The sequence below is a fragment of the Apodemus sylvaticus genome, chromosome 10 (genome assembly GCF_947179515.1).
Source record: "Apodemus sylvaticus chromosome 10, mApoSyl1.1, whole genome shotgun sequence".
In the NCBI taxonomy this organism is placed as follows: domain Eukaryota; kingdom Metazoa; phylum Chordata; class Mammalia; order Rodentia; family Muridae; genus Apodemus; species Apodemus sylvaticus.
In genome coordinates, this window is record NC_067481.1 from 35,293,692 (window position 1) to 35,314,602 (window position 20,911).

Consider the following 20,911-nt stretch of genomic DNA (forward strand, 5'->3'; position numbering starts at 1 on the left):
CTGACCTCTGAGGACACCAGGAATGCATGTGGTACACAGATATACATGCAGGCAAAACACCCATACACACACAGTGTAAATAAGCATTTTTTTAAAAAAATTAATTTCCACATTAATTTGAGTGGACCATGCCCTCTCAAGTGTCATCCGTTATCCCAATAAAGTCCTTGAGAGTTAAAGCCACACGCAGGCATAATGCAGTACTGTGACAGCCCTGTCTCGTTGGTCTCCCGCAAGCAGAGCAGAGTGCTTCTGCCTCTCACTGACTTTTGTGGCCTTGACACTCTGTAAGATTGAGGGCCAATTATTTTTCAGAGTCCCTCAGGTTGGGTTTGCTGGTGTTTCCTCCTGGTTTGCGTCAGGTGAGTCTCTTCTGTGGGACCATCATAAGGACAGTATGTCCTTCTTGCATCCTAATGGGCAATATACAGTTTCTACTTGTCTCATTGCCAGAGGTATGTTATGTAATCTTATTTTAGCTATGTAGACCAGGCTAGCTTCATTCTCATGATCCTCCTGCCTCCACTTCCTAAGTGCTGGCATAATTTATGTGTCCCGCCACACTCAGCTCTCTTCTTAATGATTTTAACTTTGATTTCATGGCTAAACTTTGTCTTTTATGTTATTAATATATATTAATTATATATTATTTATGTTTTATCATATATTAACAAATTTACTCCTTTTTCCATTGTAACTAGTAGATATATTTGGGGAAGATACTTTGGCATTAGGTATATCCCCATCTTCATGTTTTCCTTATGATATTTGGTTGCTTATTTTTGTTTTTTGAGACCAACTCTTGTGTAGCTCAGGTTGATCTAAGGCTCGCCATGTGACCCAGACTGGCCTCAGATTGACAGCTATCCTCTTGGTTTTTTGGGGATAACAGGCCTGTTCCACCACAGCCTGCCTTCATTAAGCTTTTACTTACTGTGATGGTTTGAATGGAAACAGCCTCCATTGGCTCATAGGGAGTGGCACTATTGGGAGGTATGGCCTTGTTGGAGGAAGTGTGTCACTGAGGGTAGGCTTTGGGATTTCAGAAGTCTAAGCCACTCTCTTCTCCTGCTACCTGCCAATCCAGACAACAAACCCTCAGCTACATCTCCAGCACCATGTCTGCCTGCATGCTGCTGTGTTTCCCTCAATGATGATAATGGACTAGCTCCAATCAAATGTTTCCTTTATAAGAACTGTCATGGTCATGATGTCTCTTCACAGCAATAAGACCCTAACTAAAACACCTGTTAAGTTTACCACTGACTGATTTTTTTTTGTCTGAATTAATTACTACTGTGCTAGAAGAGATTTTTGAAAGGCATCTTGCCTTCACACGTATCCATTGGTATTTTACTGTAAGGGAAATGTCATTATGGACACAGGATCATTGTTTAAATTTGGTAGGGTACTTACTTACCATTCACAAAACCCTGGCTTCAGTCCCTAGCACCACACTGTTGCACAGACTGGTGCACACCTGTCACCCCAACACAACAGTTGTGGAGGCAGGAGGATCAGCAGTTCAAGACAGTTCATTGGCCATACAGTAAATTCAAGGCCCGCCTGGGATAAATGAGACCCTGTCTAAATAAATAAATACAACTGGCTGTCATCAATATTTATTGTTATATTCAAATTGCCCCAATTTAGGCAGTGTGGACCCCTTTGACAAGTCCTTTTGACAAGTTTTCATCGATTCTTGGATGCTTTTCTTCTGCCATAGGATGCTCTTGTCTCCACTGCTGTGTCTCGCCCAGAACCATCCATCTCTTCAATGAGTTCTGGCTCCTTTTGAGTGGAAAATTCATCTCAGAAATTAAACCATGGCACTAGGGATGTTCAGTGGTACTGGGATATTGGTTTTCTGAGGCTCTCTGCATGGACAGAGCTAAAGAACACACACACACACACACACACACACACACACACACATAATTTCATGAATCATGGGTTTCCTTCATCAGCTAGCCTGTGGTAACTGACTCCCTATAACTTCCTCAATGGCTGTAGAATATTATTCTCTCCTCCTTCATAGCATGCAGCACATAGTTCACCTATGGTGCATCCCAGGAAGGTGCACGTTGATGAAGGGTGAAGATACCCTCTCTTTATTTGTAATTTTAGATGATTTTTTACTTTTTACTTCTCTCTCTCTCTCTCTCTCTCTCTCTCTCTCTCTCTCTCTCTCTCTCTGTGTGTGTGTGTGTGTGTTTCTGCTTGTCTCTATGTGCATCCCATGCATGCCATGTCTGCAAAAGCCAGAAGAGGGCATCATTGCCCCTGGAACCAGAGTTAAAGGCAGTTGAAACCAATCAACGCAGGTGCTGGGAACTGAACCTGGGTCCTCTACAAGAACAGCAAGTGCCCTTAACCACTGAGCCATCCCTCCAGCCCCACTTTGTAAGATTTTTGTTTTTGTTTTTGTTTTACATCTTCCAAGAATGAGCAATAAATGTTCTTTCTTTCTCCTCATTTAAAAAGTACATTCTGAACCCATGGGCAGAAACACATTTTACACAGTGCAGTTATTTATGTTAGTGATCAAATTGTCCCATCTTTGATGTCTTCAAGATGCTATTATGTGGCCTTCTTTGGTGGCTTCTCAATAATGAGCTGTTCCGGGCACACTGTACATTTTGTGCCTCATAACTAGAATGTATTAGTTCTCAAGTAACCCCAAAGTCCATTTCAGGGCAACCATTATCTGTAGATCCCACTGACAACCCCCTTTTGCAACAAATGCAGCATAATTACTCCCTTCCCTTGTCTCACCCGATACATCCAACAGTATTCACTTGACGATGCCAACATTATCATCACTAATATGCATTTTGATAAATCATTTAAGAAAACTCTACGGTTACTTTTGTTGGGGTATATCCCGTGTGGGATGTTAATTAAATGAATTTGTCTTGAAATGGCTCGGAACAGTTTCCCTCTGTGTTTGCTGTGCTGCCAAGCTGATCGTGCACAGGAGGGCTTGTTTTCATTTCTCACAATTTCCAAACTTTGAAAATGTCTTATGGTTTTTTTTTTAAAAAAAAAAAAACATATTTGTACAGCTCCAAAGTTACACCAGCAAAACAAGCTGTCTTATAAAGAAATTCTAGGGGTGTGGCTCGGTTTGGGAAGTGCTTGCCTAAGATGCGTAAGTCCCAGGGTTTGACCCTCAGCACCACATAAAACTGGAGGTGCCGGTGCCCACCTGTAATTCCACACTTAAGAGGTGGGGACTGAAGCGGCATATGTTCAAGTCTTTCTCACCTAAATTGGGAGGTGGGGGGCTCCAACCTGGGCAAGAGACTGCTTCTGAGAGAGATGTGGGAGCAGGGAAAGGAGAAAAAGGGGGGAGAGAAAAGGAGAAAGGATCCCAGTGCCATTTCCCTGGTGTTTGAGCAGGTCCTAAGCATGCTTGGTAGAGGTAGAATCATAAGGGCCTTCATTATCAATACTATGGCAAGTCTCAGTTGTGTGAATACCAAAGGGTCCTGACATTAGAACACAGAGCCCAGACTATAACAGATACCTGAAGATAGCAGCAGTCTAGGTGTCTCCCCAGTGCCAGTGGAAGCTCTCTGGGGTTGGGTGATGGGTACATTGTCCCGGGAACACAGTCTCTTCTCATCCTGCTCCTCTGGTACCCACAACACATGGCTCCTTCCCGTGATCTGGCGAGCTGACATCACATCCCAGTGCCACCTGGGAAGCCACCAAGGTAAAAACAGGCTGCTTCTGCTGAAAGGAACTCAGGAAATTGCACAGCCAACTTCTAGGAGTAGCGCACTGATCAACTTCTATGAGGAAGAGTGGGAGACATTTACTCAAAAGTAGATGCTCAACTAAAGTTGAGGCTCTGTAAAGAGTAAAGAAGACAGGGCTGGGAGGAGAGGTCAGGGCAATGCTGAGAAGGCATGGAGGCCTCTTTGAAATCCCAGCACTCACGTGGATTAGCCAAGGGACACCCCGCCGCTCCCCCCCCCCCCATAGCAAACTGGCTAGCTAGACTAACTGAACAGGACAACTCTGGGTTCAAATGAAAGGTCTTAACAGACAAGGTACGGGGGAGTGATGGGAGATGTCCGACTTCACCCTCTAAGCCTGCACACACCCATACAAGTGCACATGCATCTAGGTCCACATACATGTGAACATGCATCAGCCTTGCACACACAGAAGAAAGGGACGGGGCCTGGCTCTCCCATGTCCTCCAGATTGTAAGTTAAACTGTCTGAGGGACCAAGCATTTCTACTGGAAGACTTTTTACTTTGATGATGCTCTTCAAGGCTTGGAATGAGCTCGAGTGTCTAACCAGGAATACATATAGTCAGCATTCGGAAAGAAAGTGGCCCTGAGCTTCTGTGGGGAAACTGAGGTCTCCATGGACACTTCTCCTCTTTCAAAATCTGACCTTCATCCCAACTCTGAGGAAAGCATCTCCCCTTGAGCCACTCTTGCAATTTGTTTCTATCATGTTTCTTTTTTGTACAACTCAGGTTTTTAGTTTACAAGATCAGGGAACTACATGTGATTCCCCCCCACCCCAAATTCTCAGTCAGTAGGACCAGGCTTGGGATAGAGGGCCTCACACAGAGAGTCACACGACCGGAATCCCTGACAGCTTCAGATGCTTGTCCGCATTGCTTGAGCACCAGGCTCAGTCAGTGTGGCAGGACCTCAGGATGAAGAGACAGGATCCTTGCTTTAAGGGACAACAGAATATGGAGTTGGCCTGTCAGCACATCTGCGCCATCAAGTGTCACCTGAGGACAGTGTGGAGGGAGGAGCCTGCAGGGAAGCTCCCCAAAGGAAGCGACATTTGAGTCAGGAGAAGCCAGGACTGGTTTCCAGAACAAGTACGGAAAGGTCGTTTTAGGACATGTTGCTTAAACTCTGGGAACACAGGTCTCTCTCCCTCGGAAACACAGAGGCTGGGCTGTGTGTGCTTTACAGCCAGGCTGGTGGGTCTTGTGCTGGCATCAGCATAAGAAGTGCAATGGCATTCTGAGTGTCCCATGTGAGGTCCCTAGAGGTGCCCCGTGGGAGCTGGGGCTGAGGTGGAGGTGGTTCTTTGTGTTGTTAGGTCACTGGGGTGAGTATCACAGTTCTGTGAGGTCATTAGGAGAGGATCCAGCCTAACCCTGTCTGTAACCCAGCCTCTGTTTCTTGAGACAGGTTCTCAAATATATCTAGCTGGCCTCAAATTTACCACGTAGTCAAAACTGACCTTGAACTTCTGATCCTACTGCCTCTACCTCCTGAGTTTGAGGATTAGGGGCTTATATCACAAGGTTTATCTTATGGGGTGCTGGGTTTTGAACCCAGGGCTTTGTACATGCTAAGGGAGCACTCTACCAACGGAGCTACATCCTCAGCCCCCTCCCTGCCTGCCCTGTCTTATTCTCTGCACCTGATCAAACAGTAGACATTTCCTTCCTCCTGCAGGCTCCTGACAGCACTATGTGCCAGGATGTGCAGTAAGGACTTGGAGGTAGTATGTACGAGAAGTAATGCTGGATAGATAGCCCACCCCACTTCCAGCTGCAGAGACAGCAGCTCCGCCATTGAAATGGCTGTTCCACATCATTCTTTAAACCAAGCAAGTCGAGGCTCGCAAATGGAACTCCCTAAGACAGAGCCACACCAAGGCCTCAGTGAACGCCAGCTGTTCCTGGAAACAGAATGGGTCACATTCATGCTTCCACAGGAAGCAGCCCTAAACTTTTTACTGTCAATCTGGAAAGTGGAATGTTCCAATCCAAAATATAAGTGGCCACAACAAGGAGGCTCATTCCCTGTAAGACTCTGAACAAGTCATTTCCCCTCCTTTGAGAACTGATGCTCCTAGCTCCAGGATACCCCAGAGCATCCCTGGTGGCCCCAAGCCAGTCCAGGTGCAAAGACAGAGAGGGATACCTGCATCTTTAAGGCTGTCATCCCCCAGTAATGGAGTACTCATGTCATCTGTCCCACTGCTGGGTCCTGAGGACAGCAGTTACCATGGTATGTGGATTCAAGGCTTGGTGAAGAGATAAGATGTGTTTATTTGAATACGAAGGTCAAGGAGTAGAGTCGTTGGTATTCTGGTCATACAGAGTCATTTGCACAGTGTCACTAATAATTAAAGGGGGTTTTGACTAATCTAGTTGCTCTCCCTAAATATACTCTGCTCAAGAAACTCATCAAAGCAGAGAAGTAATCTTTGAGGTTATTAATCTCCTCTGCTTCACAGCTGGGGCAAATTTATTTGCTTGAATTAGCATGTAATAAACTTATAATAAAGCTGCCAGAGCCAGGGCCTGGTAGGGGCAACTCTGTAGAATGGGTAGTTGCATCTAGGAAATGGGGTACCTGTTCAGGTTTGCTGAAGATGGCTGCACAGAGAAGTCACCGGCATGGGAGACACCCAAGGTGTAGCTGAGTAGACCTTAGCTGACTGATAGGTCCACTATCCCTCGCTGACCCTCCCCACACACAGGCAGGAGTGAGGAAGCAGGCTAAGACTGCATAGATGTGTGGGTAGTCATGGAGACAGCCACTGGTGTTTCCCAGGTGAGAGTGCCCCTGCAAGGTGTGGACCAGCCGTCCAACCGGTGGCTGCATTGCCATTGGCTACACTTTCCACCAGGAACTCTCATAGACCTCTGTTGGAATCCTCTACCCAGAGTCCTCCTCTTTTGTTGACCCCTCTTCCTGCCTCTTCTCTGGACCTCAGCTTCCCCAAGGCCTCTGATCTTCCTCCATCTGCCAAGCAAATGTTACACCTTTGTCCTATGTAGAGAGCTTCTAGAATATCTTGGTTCTTTCTGCTCACATAGTCTCTCTGGTCACCAATCTTGGAGCCCTCTGAGTGGGAGGGAACACTCTAACTGGGAGGGAGCACTCTGAGTGGGAGGGAGCACTCTGAGTGGGAAGGAGCACTCTGAGGGGGGGAGGACACCAAACTTTCTGGAGCTGAAGGGAGAGGAGGGAAGAGGGTAGTGGTCACCTCAGGTGTTGCAGCCACAGACAGCCCCCTAGATGTTTCTCCTGCTTTCTACCAGCCTCTTTCTTTCCCTCTGTCCCTCTGCTCTTTGCTTCTTGGTCTTAATAGGGGGTGCTGGTGAGATGGTTCACTCAGTCAAGGTGTGTGGTGCACAAGCCTGGTTTCTATCCCCATAGACCATGTAAAGTTGGAAGGAGAAAAATGACTTCAGAAAGTTGTCCTCTAACCGCACATGTGCTGTGGCACGCGCCCCCCCCATATATACCTAATAATAATAAATAAAAGTAAAAATTTAAAAAAAGACATCCTAGGGAGTCCCAGGCTGGTGGTGTAGGCCTGAAACCTAACTGTTTGCCAAGGGCAGGCAGCACAATGGAAAGTGCAAGGCCAGCACTGTCTGAAACTGATATTACTATATACATATATGCATATATACATACACATGTACCAGATATACAAACATATATACATACATATATAAATGTATATATGTGCATGTGCGCATACACACATACACACATACACACATACACACATACACACATACACACATACACATATACACATATACACATATACACATATACATATATACATATATACACATATACATAAGGAGTGTGGGGGAGCTGGAGAGATGGCTCAGTAATTAAGAGCACTGGCTGCTCTTCCAGAGAACTCAGATTGGATCCTAGCACCCACTTCAGTCCCAGGGTATCTGATGCCCTCTTCTGGCCTCTGTGCCCAACTGATCTTCATGCAGTACACAGATACATATGTGGACAAAACACTCATATACATAAAATAAATAAATGTTAAAGGGGTGAGGCTCTAGGGATGAAGCTCAGTCAGTAGTAGGTTAGCCTAATAATGGTGGGACTCTAGGTTCAGTCCCTAGTACCATAAGCAAACAAACCGCAAATGAGATATCCTGGGGAAATACCCCTCTGACTCCCCCATCCAGGGTGGTCGTCAGGGTGTTTATGGAGCCTCTCCTTTGAGAGTGGTCCACAAGACAGCCATCCTTCTGGTACTGACAGGGACTCTGCTGCCTAGCGTGGTTTTGATGCGGGGTTTTTACCATGGCGGCTTCCCATGTGGTAAGGGCAGGACAAGAAACAAGTCCTAACTCCAGCTGCCACACCTGCAGCCAGAGCCTCCTGCCAGCCTCATCGCTCAGTCAGCACTTTCTCAGAGGGACAAGGGGAAGGGAAGGGAAGCTCTGGCCTCTCCAGGGGTTCCTTTGTCTGGACACAAGGCTCCAGGGCAGCCTCATGGAAAGCTTCCCGGGCACACCGAGTCACGACAGCACAGTCTCATGGTAGAACAACATATAACATTAACTTCCGGTAACAGACTGGCAAGGTTGATTACCACCGTGGCGTATTTCTGAATGTAAGGACTTTGAGAAGGAGCTGGAATATTCCTGGTGACTGGCTTGCATTCACCAAGCCTGACAGAATTTCCATGCTAGAAGGGCCGCTAGGGAGGAGGGACACGGGTGCCTTGGACAAAGGGCTTCCTTAAACCTTACCGACTCAGTACGGAGGCTAACGCAGCCTGCCTTGGGGCTGGGTGCTGAGGGAGCCCGGGTGCAGTGCTGCGGCTCAGGAGCCTTTCCAAGGCTCATCCCTTGACCTTGTCCATCTCTATGCTTTTCTCCGCATCGTGGATGAAGCAGAATGAAAGACTGGCTTATCAAATTTGCAGTTGACACAAAGCCAGAGGGATTGTTAATAGAAAGAATGGCAGAATCAAGATCCAACGGCATCTTGACAGGTCGGAATAATGGGCTGAAAACATGTAAAAAAAAAAAAAAAGATAAATGTAAATCCCTACACTTACGGGTGTGAGTGTGTGTGTGTGTATCTTTAAATGTTTCATAAACATCAGATGTGATAAAGAAAGCTTTAGAAGCAGAAGTGACTGCCAGGCAAGATGCCAGTTAGTGTTCAGAGCAAGAAAAGGGGAAATGAAACATGAAATGTTTTGGAAACTGCATTAGATAATACAACATGTGTATGAGGAGGGTACTGCCCCTTTTACCCACTTTACAGATGAGGTAACTGAGGCTCAACGATGCTATCAATAGCCTCAGTGATTCATGTAAAAAAAATCTGATGGAGTTATATTTCAAGTTTAGGGATAATGCTGTATCTCTCTCTGCCCCACACCACGAGTTAATCTTGATTCATCGAAGCTAATCACAGAAGGTTTTTTTTTTTTGTTCGTCCCAAGTAATAGTCCGGAAAATGACATGCCATTCAAAGAGGCACAAGGTAACTGTGTTGGAAGTTCCCTGCAAAGTTTTCGTCTTTGTTTAAAAGAGCCCCTGGTACCAGGACATGGTGGCACAATCCTATATGGTCTCAGCACTGGGGAGGTTGAGGCAGGGGGTCATTGTATGTTAGAAGGAGGAGGAAGAAGAAGAGGAGGAGCAGCAGCAGGACCACTGTCCTAGACATAGCTGTCCCTGCACGTCTCTCATCTCTAAGTGTTGTCGGCATGTGGGGTCTGGGAGCGGGTGTATTGATGACTTGGTATTAGATAGCCAAATACAGAGGCTGTGGGCTGCAGAGGTGGCCCTCTCCCTGGCTGTCGAGAAGACACTGGAGTAACCAAGCCCGGTACTTAGCTACCTCCAGGGAGACAATAAGCCATGTTCCTATAAAGCCCGTGTCACTTCAGTTTTTTGTCCTGTTCTTATACCCATCTTGGCCAAGCAAGCCTTGTTGGTTCTGGCAAGATCGCTTTTCGAGCACACACGCATGTGCAAACACACACAGAGCAGGAGAGCAAGAGTGGGGGGCCTGGCAGACAGACAGACAGATGTTCCTTTCAGCCTGACATGTGTAGACGTGCCACTGTTTCTAGAACAGTCTTAACCCAAATGGAACATAAGCAATCCCAGCTTTAGATTCTGGACCCGGCAGTGGTTTTGCACAGTCCATGGACCCATGTGGCCACAGTGCTTCTGGGTAGTTTTCTGAGGCTCCTCTTACTTGGGACGCCTAGCTCACAGGCTCACAGCCTTGACTTGCTGGGGCACCACTACCCACCCTGAGAGCTTTTCTTTCTCCCCAGCTTGTGTGTACCAACTCCTTTTATCTTTTTTTTTTTGTTTGTTTGTTTTATTTTGTTTTGTTTTTTGGATTTGGTTTTTTCGAGACAGGGTTTCTCTGTGTTGCCCTGGCTGTCCTGGAACTCACTCTGTAGACCAGGCTGGCCTCGAACTCAGAAATCCGCCTGCTTCTGCTTCCCAGAGTGCTGGGATTACAGGCGTGCACCACCACCGCCCGGCTCCCTTTATCTTAATATTAGCCCCACTGTAGATCCAGGATGACCATGTGACCAGGCCATACAAAGTGCTCAAGGCTCTCTCTCTCTCTCTCTCTCTCTCTCTCTCTCTCTCTCTCTCTCTCTCTCTCTCTGTGTGTGTGTGTGTGTGTGTGCGTGTGCATGTGTGTGTGTGTGTGTGTGTGTGTGTTGTCCCAAATCTGAGATTTTCCTCAAAATTGTTCTGAATAGGCATTGTAAAGGAAGACCCCTGACTTCTGGGATTACAACATGGAAAGTGAGCTTTAGATCTGGAAGGGACCATGCACCCTAACATGGAACAAACCAGACAGTGCCAAAAAGAGGAGGGAGAGAGGCCTGCTTAAGAGCAGACAGAGGGAGCTGGCAGTGGTGGCGCACACCTTTAACCCCAGCACTCAGGAGGCAGAGGCAGATGGAGCTCTGGGCTCGAGGTCAGCCTGGTCCACAGAGTGAGTTTCAGGACAGCCAGGGCTACACAGAGAAACCCAGTCTCAGGGGTGGGGGTGGGGGTAAGCAGACAGGGAGAGATGGATGAGGGTAAGGAGACAACAGCCTCCTCTACCCTGGATCTCCCTCTGCATGCTGCAGAGGGATGCTGCATCGCTTCGAGCTGGAGAAAGTCAACCATGCTTCCTGTTTTCCAGAGCTTTTTGTTGGAAGTAGCCACAGTGTGAGAACAGAGGAAGAGTACCGGCCCTGCCCTCTGCTTTATCTTACTGAAAGGTCAGTGCTGTCACACCCAGGCCGAGAGATGACAGCAGATGCAGGGGGACACCGAGTCAAAAGATGGGGAGCAATAAGCTGAGACGTAGGTTCTGTGTAAGCATCAAACTCATTTACGTGCTCAGGCGGCAGCTCCGCAGTGAGTATCTGCTTCATCCAAGGTGGAGGAGGGAAAGTGTTAACGCAACAAGAGACTTCTATTACTGTTTTCACAGGCCATGCAGTATCTCTTGCAGCCACTGTCCTAGGCCTGCTAGAATAAAACAGTTAGACCAAGGTGTAAACAAGTGGATTTGGCTGAGCCACCTCTGGGTTCCCCAGCCTGCTGAGCCACCTTCCTCCAGGGCCCCTATGCAGCATGGGGGCCTCTTTGTTCATGAGCCTTTTGCTTCCATTAAGAACCATAGACTTGCTGGGCGGTGGTGGCTCATGCCTTTAATCCCAGCACTTGGGAGGCAAAGGCAGGTGGATTTCTGAGTTCGAGGCCAGCTTGGTCTACAGAGTGAGTTCCAGGACAGCCAGGGCTACACAGAGAAACCCTGTCTCGAAAAAACAAAAACAAAAACAAACAAAACAAAACAAAACAAAAAGAACCATGGGCTTCTTTTTAGTAATTTTTTCTGCTATTACTTATATTCATTGTGTGTGTGTGTGTGTGTGATGAATGTGCATCAGTGTTATGGTCAGAGGAAAACTTGTAGACATGGACAATTCTTTCATTGCCCATGTGTGACCCATGAACTGAACTCAAGTTGTCAGACTTGGTGGCAAGTGTCTTTACCCACTCAGCCATCTTGCCTGCCCAAGTCCACAGACTTCTTGATAAACTGCCCAAAACACCTGGTATATCAGAGGAAACCAATGAATGTTGAATGTGTGTGTGTGTGTGTGTGTGTGTGTGTGTGTGTGTCTATTTGTCTGTCTTTGAGTAAAGAGAACAATTTCCTAGAAGAATGGTAGGATACTAGTCCTCAGACCTGAGAGGGCCTGAAGCTTTAGGAATCTAAATGCTTGGAAGATAGAGAGATTATATTTACAACTTAAAACTCCTGTCCAAAATTCTTTGTTGAGCTGAACAATACTATATCCTCTCCCTCTCTGTAACTCGGTGGTGAGGGCTCCTTTGTCTGATTAAGGGCTGTCAGGAGTGATTGATGGACTCCCTCCGGACAGCCAAACCCGCTCTCCTCCTGACAGCACCAGCGATAGCCAAGCGGAAACTGACCCCAGCTGACACACTCGTCTTAAAATATCTCTGCTTCCCTATTGCCCGGATAACATAGCTGTCACACTAAAAGTAAGGGCCCCATTGGAGGTCGAGGGGCTGGCCTCTCCCAGGATTGGTGATGAAGGAGTCTGCGATGTCAGGGTTCAGCTGACACCAAGACCCTGAGAAATTGGCTCTGGGTAGATTGTGTGCTGAGGAGAGACCCTGTGGCCAGATCTCTCGAGGCTGAGCCAGGACAAGCAAGACACTGTGACCAGCAGCGTCAAGAAGCATTTACTGAGCATGTACTGCATTTTGTTTTGGCTTTGTCAGCTCAAAGGACAATGACACCAATCCGGCCCTTCCCTGTGGCATCTTGCAATTGGCTGGCAGTGTTGATACTAGCCATTGCTGTGGCCTTTGTGGGGACAGGGGTTCCCAGTAACTATAGATCAGGTTTAAAATGTGTCCCCAAAGATCTTTGCAAATCTTCACCTCAGTGTCTCATGACATGACTTTAGTTGGAGATAGGTTGTTGCTAGTGTGTTTCTGATGAAGTCATCCTGGAGTGGGTGGGTCTGTATCCGTGTGACTGGTGTCCTTAGAATAGACATTGAGATGGACATGAGAGGGCAGAATGGTGTGTGACAATGACAACAGTCTGAAATGCCACTTCTGGAGGGGGGCACATGGAGGCATACCACACCATGCTATGGGTGGCCAGTAAGCCCCCAGATGCTGGCAGACATGTGAGAGAGAGAGAGAGAGAGAGAGAGAGAGAGAGAGAGAGAGAGAGAGAGAGAGAGATCCTCATAACTCACAGTGCAGTAATAAGGATAGTCAGTGAACCCTGGGAGTCAACAAAGGTGAGATCTCCTTGAAGCTTTCAGATGGAGCATGGCCCTGCTGGCTCCTTGTCTGTGGGGTTCATCGGCTTCATGGAATAATCAGGCACAGGTGTGAATCTTGTCTCCAGTTTAGTGAAGATAAAACCAAGACTTATCCCGGGCACCCTGAAGACATCTCTATTCCAAGGCATGCTGTTGATGATGTCTTGTTAGAACAACTCTGGAATGCTTGCAGGGGCCCAGGGGGAGTGGGGTCCGCAGTGAGGGACGCTTCTTGACAGGCAGGGTGACCAGCCACTGCCTGTTCCTCCGAGAGAAAGCCAGGCAACAAACATCCCCAACATTACTCTCTCCTACCCCTCAAGTGCTCACAGACAAGTGAGAGCTACTGTGTGAAGACACTCCCCTTTTCGCTGCTTTTGTTCGGTGTTTTGAGGCAGAGTCTTCCTCTGTCACCCAGGTTGGCCTCAAACTTATGACAAGCATCCTGCCCAAGCCTTCTGTGGTGGAGTAAGGGGAAGGTTTGTAGGCATGTACTCCCACACCCACCTCAGCGGTTACTCTCTAGAGAGTAACTGGGGACCAATCTGACAGGTCCAAGAATTCCATCGGAAAGCTGATTTAGAAAAAAATAAGAAATTAAATAACTGTTTCCGCTCGTGAAGAGCCCTGGCTTCCTGAGGATGCTGAAGATGGCAAAGGGGCCTGCGGGTTTCCTCTTATACTACAAAGAAACAGGTATGCAGGAAGCAGTTAGGATGTGGTGTGCCTGCCCACCTCTTCTCTTCTGAGGCCTCTCTGCCCCAAGTGTAAAATAGGAATGCTGCTGCCTTGGTAAGGAAAGACTAGGGGGGATCCAGATGGCCGGGAAAAGATCACAAACGTGGTGGCTCCCTGGCCTAGGACGATGACATAGGCTAGAGGCTGGGAGAAGGAAATGTGGATCCTTGGCCTAGAAGTGGGCTCTGCTTTTCTCCCTTCACCTAGCACACTCAGGAGGGGCCTGCACTGCTTGGGACTCCCATGTGGCTTGGAGCCACACAATCTGTTGGCACCTGGCTCTCCTCTCTGTGGATGGTGTGGGTGGTGGGAATCTGCCTGCTTTTCTCTGTTACTAAGGCATAGTGCAAGTCCTCAATAAATATTTGCTGATCAAATGAAAGAATAAGACCCCAGAGAGGGGGAAACACCCTCTCCTCCTAGAAAAACAACCGCAGGCTGGGTACATGGGCCAGCAAAGCTAGGCCATTAGGATGGCATGAACTGACAGCAGTTTCTAGTAGAGAGAAACCTCTCCTCCACCACGCAGCACCTCCACCTTGCACACCCAGGCTTGCCCTGTGTAGCAGGGCGCAGGGCACCTAGTACAGCTGGAACCAGGAAGATGCAATCTGGGAGGGCAATCCCATCCCTATCACAGACGGCAGAGCTTCCTGGGTACCACCATTCAGATCCATTGTATCCAGACAGACATCCTCCTAGACCTTCTGTGCAAAGGAGTCCCAGAGCTCAAACTCTGCCAGATGGGCTGGAGACAGGCCAGTAAAGGTCCTGAGAAGAGGGGTCACCCATCCTAGCAGACAGAGCAACAAGGAGAAGGGGCCTGCGGACAGTCCTCATCTGTGTGCTTGACCACAGAATCATTCCTCTCCAAAGAGAAAAACACTGAGGCTTTAATTATAGCTTGTCATTCATGTGCCTTCCCCTGAGAGATGGCCACGCCGGACGGTGAGGGAAATAACGCTCTCAGTTTAGATGTCTCATTCTGACCGGCAGGACATCTCTAACTTACAACACTAATACCCTGATGTTACAGGGTGGAGCCTCCTGAGGGCTAGGCCCTCCCTGGTTCTCTGGACTCTTTGTTGTTAATCTTCCACTCAAGATGAGCTTGGGTAGCCTCTTCCTTTTCGCAGTCAGATAACAACTGACTTACATTCACCAGAAGCTTGTATTATGGTGGACTCTCCATCCCTTTAAAGATGCCTCAGAGGGGAATATCCTAATACTAATAACAGTTTATCATCTCCTTCTACCGGGAGCTAAGACCTAGTGTATTGTGTCATCTTCATGCCCTGAACCAGCCATAAACTGACTTTAATTATCATATGCTTTTAATAAAAAAAAAAGAGTCCAAGACAAGGGAGCTTTCTTAAGGTCGCACAGCCACAAGCGAGACCGGAACCCAGGTGGCCCAACAGCAGAGCCTGATCATTGAATCCCTTTGCTCTCTCCTTACGCTTGCCCTAGTTAAGGTAGAGGATGTAAAGGTTTGCCTCTTTGCCTCTGCCAAGCAGCACAGATTGTTCTTGAAGCAGACAGTAAAGGGCACGGGTGCTCCTGGTGGAGACAGGTTGGCCCTGAGCTGGGCCAGGAGCCTGGATTCCTTCCTGGGCATCTTCACGCTCAGCGGGGACTCAGCACATGAGAGCAACTTCTCTGCTCCTCAGAAAGGGACAGGGACAGGCGTGACACAGAGAAGTTCAGTAGGACCCCAACCCACTAGAGTCACCCCCGGAGGCCTCCATGAGCCAAGCTGGAAGAAGCTATTTGAGGTCACCTGCCAAGCTCAGGGTTACTCCTGGTCTGAGACTGAAGACTCTAGGGAAGGAGACTGGTGCTGGTGGTGGAGGTTGGAGACCCCCTGCTGCTGCTTGCTGGATGGGGAAGGAAACCCAATCTGGGTCCTAGCTCCTGGTTTGCTATTTTCAGGGTTTCCTCAGAGTCTCTCATCCCTCTGAGCCTCACTTTCCTTATCTATACGATTCAGGTGACATCCTCTGTCCGGGTCCTGGGGAGCTTCAGAGTGTGGTGTGTAGACACTTGTCCCTGTGCACATCTTCAGTGGCACAACTGGGGAGAGAAGTATCCTAAAGCCCCAGGACTGGGTCTCAGCCTCTCTACAAACCCCTGGGCCCAAGCTGTAAACTACAAAATGGCCTTCAGTTCTTCAGGTCATTGGGAAGGCTAGAAGCGCCTGGTGTTGGGCTATTTCCACCCCTCTGGTTAGATTAGGTTCTGATGAATCCCAGCAGGCTCATCTTCTCCTAAAGGTGAGCCTCAGTAAAGACAGAATGTTCTGGGCGTTTCAAATGCTTCCTTTTCTTCTGAGTGTGGACAGCAGAGCCCCAGCACATGTTCTCTGCTGGGCACTGAAAGAATAAAGTCTGGACTGGCCATGAGGGGCCAGTCCCCTTAGCTTGTATTCCCAAGCTTTAATCAGAGCCCGAAGTGACCCGCTGGTCTCGGCAGTCACAGCTCAGGTTTGTCTGCCTAGTGCTAGGCTTCCATTAACTCTTGGGTCTTTCTCTGGGTACTTAAACTTGTTGGAATTTCCCATTGTCCAGACAATTCCTAGGCTGCAGCAGTTTACCTGGTGACTTCATTGGAGGTCAAGTCTAAAGTGTGCCTAGCTTCATTCAGCTTTGATTCTCTTTAGGACAGACTGGTGACAGCTCCCAGCATGCCTCACTCTGGAGCTCCCACAGGAGCCTGGTATAGTCCACAAACATTTCCCATGATGTCTTAAGGTTTATGTTCATCATGTATACTCTGACACAGAAGGAAATAGGTCACAAGCTCTACACAAGAGCAAGAAAATTTGGCAGGCAAGTGGGGTCTCCCAGTGCTAGGGTAGGTTTACCTCAACCTAGGGTCCCTGCCCACTCACAACTACTCTGTTCCCCTCCTTACAAGCACCCCCTGGTCAATCAGGCACACAGAGCTGCTCCTGTCCCCCAAGGAGGCTACAGAGAGGCTCCATCTGGACTGGGTGAAGGCTGAGCCGACTCTCAGACTACAGGGTCAGGTTACTGGCAAATCTGTTCAAACAGCACATTATAGTTTTATGAATCCTGCTCCTTCTGTTGTCCTCATTGAAGCGGTGAACGCCCGCGGGCAGCCCGCCCTCTTTCGCAGACACATTTGTCATGGGAATTGATTTAAAAAGAAATCAGGATGATGGCTTGATTGCTTTTGTTTGAGGCAGGAGGACAACTGCCACCTGCCTCTGCTGTCCTGGGCTTGGCTGGACTCTGGGAAGCTCTGGCTCTTTGTCCCAAAGCAGGAGTGCCCGGGAGAGCGCCCTGAGGAAACTAGAAAGTGAATCCTGGTGTAAGCTGGCATGGCCTGAAAGTGGGGTTTCTGGAGCTGTGTCCCTGGGGTAGTGATGTGTAGCCCAAGGATATAGATTAGGAGGAGACAGAGATACGTCCCTAGGAATCCCACACCTCAGGGTCAGAAACCAAAACAGAACATAGCTTAGTTCCCAACCCCTTGAAACACGAGAGCAAACCCCAGGAAGAGGAGTATGTAGTAAATTAGGGTGGTCACAGAGGCTCCCGTGCCCCATGTGTGGGAATCACCACTATTTGTCCCCTGCCCCGAGGCAGCCATTGCATTTGGTCACCTGTGAACAAGATTTCATTGTCCTCAAATACTGGAGACCTCTTCCACTATTCAGAGAAGGGACTTGCGTGGATGCACCGTGACAGTTGGAGGAGCCAATGCCATCCGCCTCTGGACCAGCAGATGTGGCAAGAAGGAGTATCAGCCACCATCCTTAGCCCTCAGATTGGTGAGGAAAAGGAAAGGTTGCCAGGGCAACCTTGACCCTTGACCTTCAGCAAGGAGATTAAGGCCTCTGTCGAGCTATTTTCTCAGCTACCTGGCCCTGAGCCTGTTTTAGGTTCTCGTGTCTTCTGGGGATGGCCTGCAGAGATCCTACAGTGCCCCACAGTCCTAGACAGATTACAGGTTCCAGTGTCCTGTGGCCCAACAAAGCCACCCCTGAAGCCCATACCCCTCTCACCATAGCAGAGTGTTCAAACCTTAGGTGCAGAGAGGACACACACTGCGGGAGAAGCACGGGTTTACCTTTAGTTCCTCCACATCCTGTCCAAACTTACCTTCCCATTCTCCATCTGCCACTCGCCATCCGCCATCTGCCCTGCACCAACTGCAGGGGCGCTAGGCTATAAGTACAGCTCAGAAACTTCTAAAGGGCATGAGGTAAGACGGCTACATACAGGTAGAGGCAGTCAAGCAACTGAAATAGGGTGTTGGAAAGACCCAGAAGCAGGTGAGCACAGGTGCCCCGGCAGCACAGCGTTCTTGCCAGGGTAGAGAGGGTGGCACCGGAAGCTTCCTCAGAGAGGCGTGGTGACAAGTAGTGGGAGGAGCCAGAGGTCTTGGGGGTGTGGCCTTAGGGAGCGGGAAGTGGGTCAGTGTGAAACAGAACCTATGAGAGCCAGAGCTCAGGAGACAGTGCTGGGAGGACGGGAAGAAGGGCAGTGTGCTGATCCTGGGGCTGAGGAAATTGGAGAGCAAGACTAGGCCAAGGCTGTGAAGTTTAGATGGACTTTCAGTTCTACAGAGAGCAGGCCTGTGGTGGCCAGAGCAGGAACTACAGACAGTCTTCCCACAGATTGATCTTCTCCAGGTCTGCATAGAATTGGGTTGCATGAACGGTGTGGCCTGGGCCCTCGTGGCTCATGGGAGAACAGTAATGAAGGAGACGCCCAGTGCGATGTGGGTGGGCCTTCCTCTCTGAGCCGAATACCACAAGAGGGCTCGCAGGCCCCTCCCAGGACTTGTAACCTAACCACACTCTCATCTGTGTCCTTCCTACAGGAAGGAGAGCTGGGTGGGACTGTCCTTGGCCCTCTGGGAAAGTTTAGGTGGCCTCCAGTTCACTTTCCCAACCCTCTCCTAGCTTCCCTGCCCTTTGATGCGTGGACTGTTTTTGGCAGGGGACGGAGAGCAACCTCAGGATTCTCTTTGGGTGAGAGGTGGCATCTGGAATAACACACTAATCATTTTGGATCCTGGTGCACTTAACCATGTGGTAATATGAGTTGGGCGCTCTCCCTGGGACCATTTCCACAGCCGCGAAGGCAGCCATTGTCCTAGCAACTCTGTGCTTTGCAGAATCAAACTCTCCCGAAGAGGCAGGAGGATGCAAAGCTTCAGGAGAAAATGGCATAGTGGCAAGTCTTTCCGTCCTGTCAGCCAGGCAGGGCCCATGCAGAGCAGGACAGCGGCTTCGCCAGAATGACGAAAGCCACAGACAGCACAGGCTGGAGACCAAGGTTGGCACTTCGGGACCTACTTACGGAATAGGAGCGCGGTCTGTGGGAAGGGTGGCTGGGGGTACGGGTGAATTCTCCATCAGCAGGAACAGAGGAGAAGGCTACTCATATGTATATGCACATGCACATACGTGTATGTATACATGAACGTGCACATGCACATACATACACACACACACACACACGCACACGCACACGCACACGCACACACACACACGCACATTCATACACAGACAACACTCATGTTCCCACTCTTTGTACAACCCCCGTGTTGTTGTAAAATGAGGGTGACCACTAAGTAGAGAGGGCAGTGCCTTCAGAGCTGGACTTTGAACCAGTTTGACCTTTTCTTACTGAGGGTGATAGTTATTCTAGATGCAGTGTTCAGCATCTCTGAGCTAATACTACAGACACGCCGCTGCAATGCTAAATGGCTCAAACCCACAGTTGTTTATTGTGTCTCATGGGCCCCCAGTCGCCCAGGAAGTTCTACTGACATGAGCCAGCCCCATCTTGGCCAGTTCACTCATATGTCTACAGTCAGCTTGTCGACTGACTGGCTGCTCCGCAGTGCCTTTAATGGGAGAGCCTGGCTTTCCCCGGTGTGGTCAGTCACCCTACAGAAGGTTAGCCCAGGCTTATTCCCGTGATGACAGTGCAGTCCTGGGCCTTTCAGCCACCGTGGGGCTGCATTCAGTTTGCTGGGATACCATGCCGACATTGGTGGACATTACGGTAGAAGAGGTTTGTAAGGCCGTGGGGTAGACGGCATGGGGACACAGATGGCAGGCAGCTCAGGCTCTCAGTCTAATCACCTGCGGTCTCCTCTTAACCCAGACACCACTGCTACTGTTTCCTTGATTTTTTTAAGACAGAGCCTCAAAATGTAGTTGTTACCATCAGTCTGTGCCTAACTCACAGTTACTCCTTAGTATACAAACATGCTTTCTTGGGCTTGGCGACCTTGTTTCCAAAGCAGTTTTCTTTTTAAAAAACTCCCTTTTGATAGAGGATTATGACTGTAACTCTAGAGTGGACATAAAACCACACCATCTGCCAGGCACCACCCAGCCATCACAAACCGATAAACAACTTATCCCTAGGAGTCAAAAGGAAGTCACCTTATAGCTTTCCTGGTTAATTAGACTGAAGAAGCGCACGGACATCAGGGAAACCAGGCTCAAGAACCCCTCAGACAACTCCAGAGTAAGGAGAGTGAGTACCAGGCCCTCACCCGGGCTACCAAAGGTGGTGGTCACCTAACACTGCCGGTATGGTACCCCGCCAGCTTACTATCAGACACCCCGGGTGTGTGTCAAGGACCGACCAGCAGAGGGCGCCCAGCGGCCCCTGGTGTCAGCTTCACGCAGTTGCTGCGGCCTGTCTATCCATCCACCCGATCACCCGCCTAGGACTGACCTGGTGTTTTCCGCTCGGGACCCAGTTCAGCCTTTCCGCTCAAGTTGCTACTTCTTCTCTGATGACAGCCGCTCCAGGAACTGCGCCCCAAATCCATCTGGTTCGTTATCTCATCAATACAGACTTCCTCAGTCCACTTCTGAACTCGGCTGTCGCCTCTTTAAACTTGTTTTAACCCTGCAAGACACACGCATCCATAACTGTAGATATACTTAGTGTGTGAGTGTGGGGTGAGAGCTAATGTCAATTAATTAAGAGTAAAAACGCCAGCATTCGCCTCGGCCAAATTAACAAGTCTGGCAGGATTATACATCAAATTTG

General features: G+C 48.8%; 1 long non-coding RNA gene across 1 annotated transcript; it reads right to left on the reverse strand.

Moving 5' to 3' along the window:
- Nucleotides 1-1,619: 1,619 nt before the first annotated feature.
- Nucleotides 1,620-20,647, reverse strand: LOC127694256 (uncharacterized). Its single transcript, XR_007979818.1, has 3 exons — nt 20,591-20,647; nt 3,530-3,797; nt 1,620-1,791 (listed from the first exon to the last, which is right to left on the reverse strand). It is a non-coding gene; the product is annotated as an uncharacterized LOC127694256 (long non-coding RNA).
- Between the last annotated feature and the right edge of the window lie 264 nt (nt 20,648-20,911).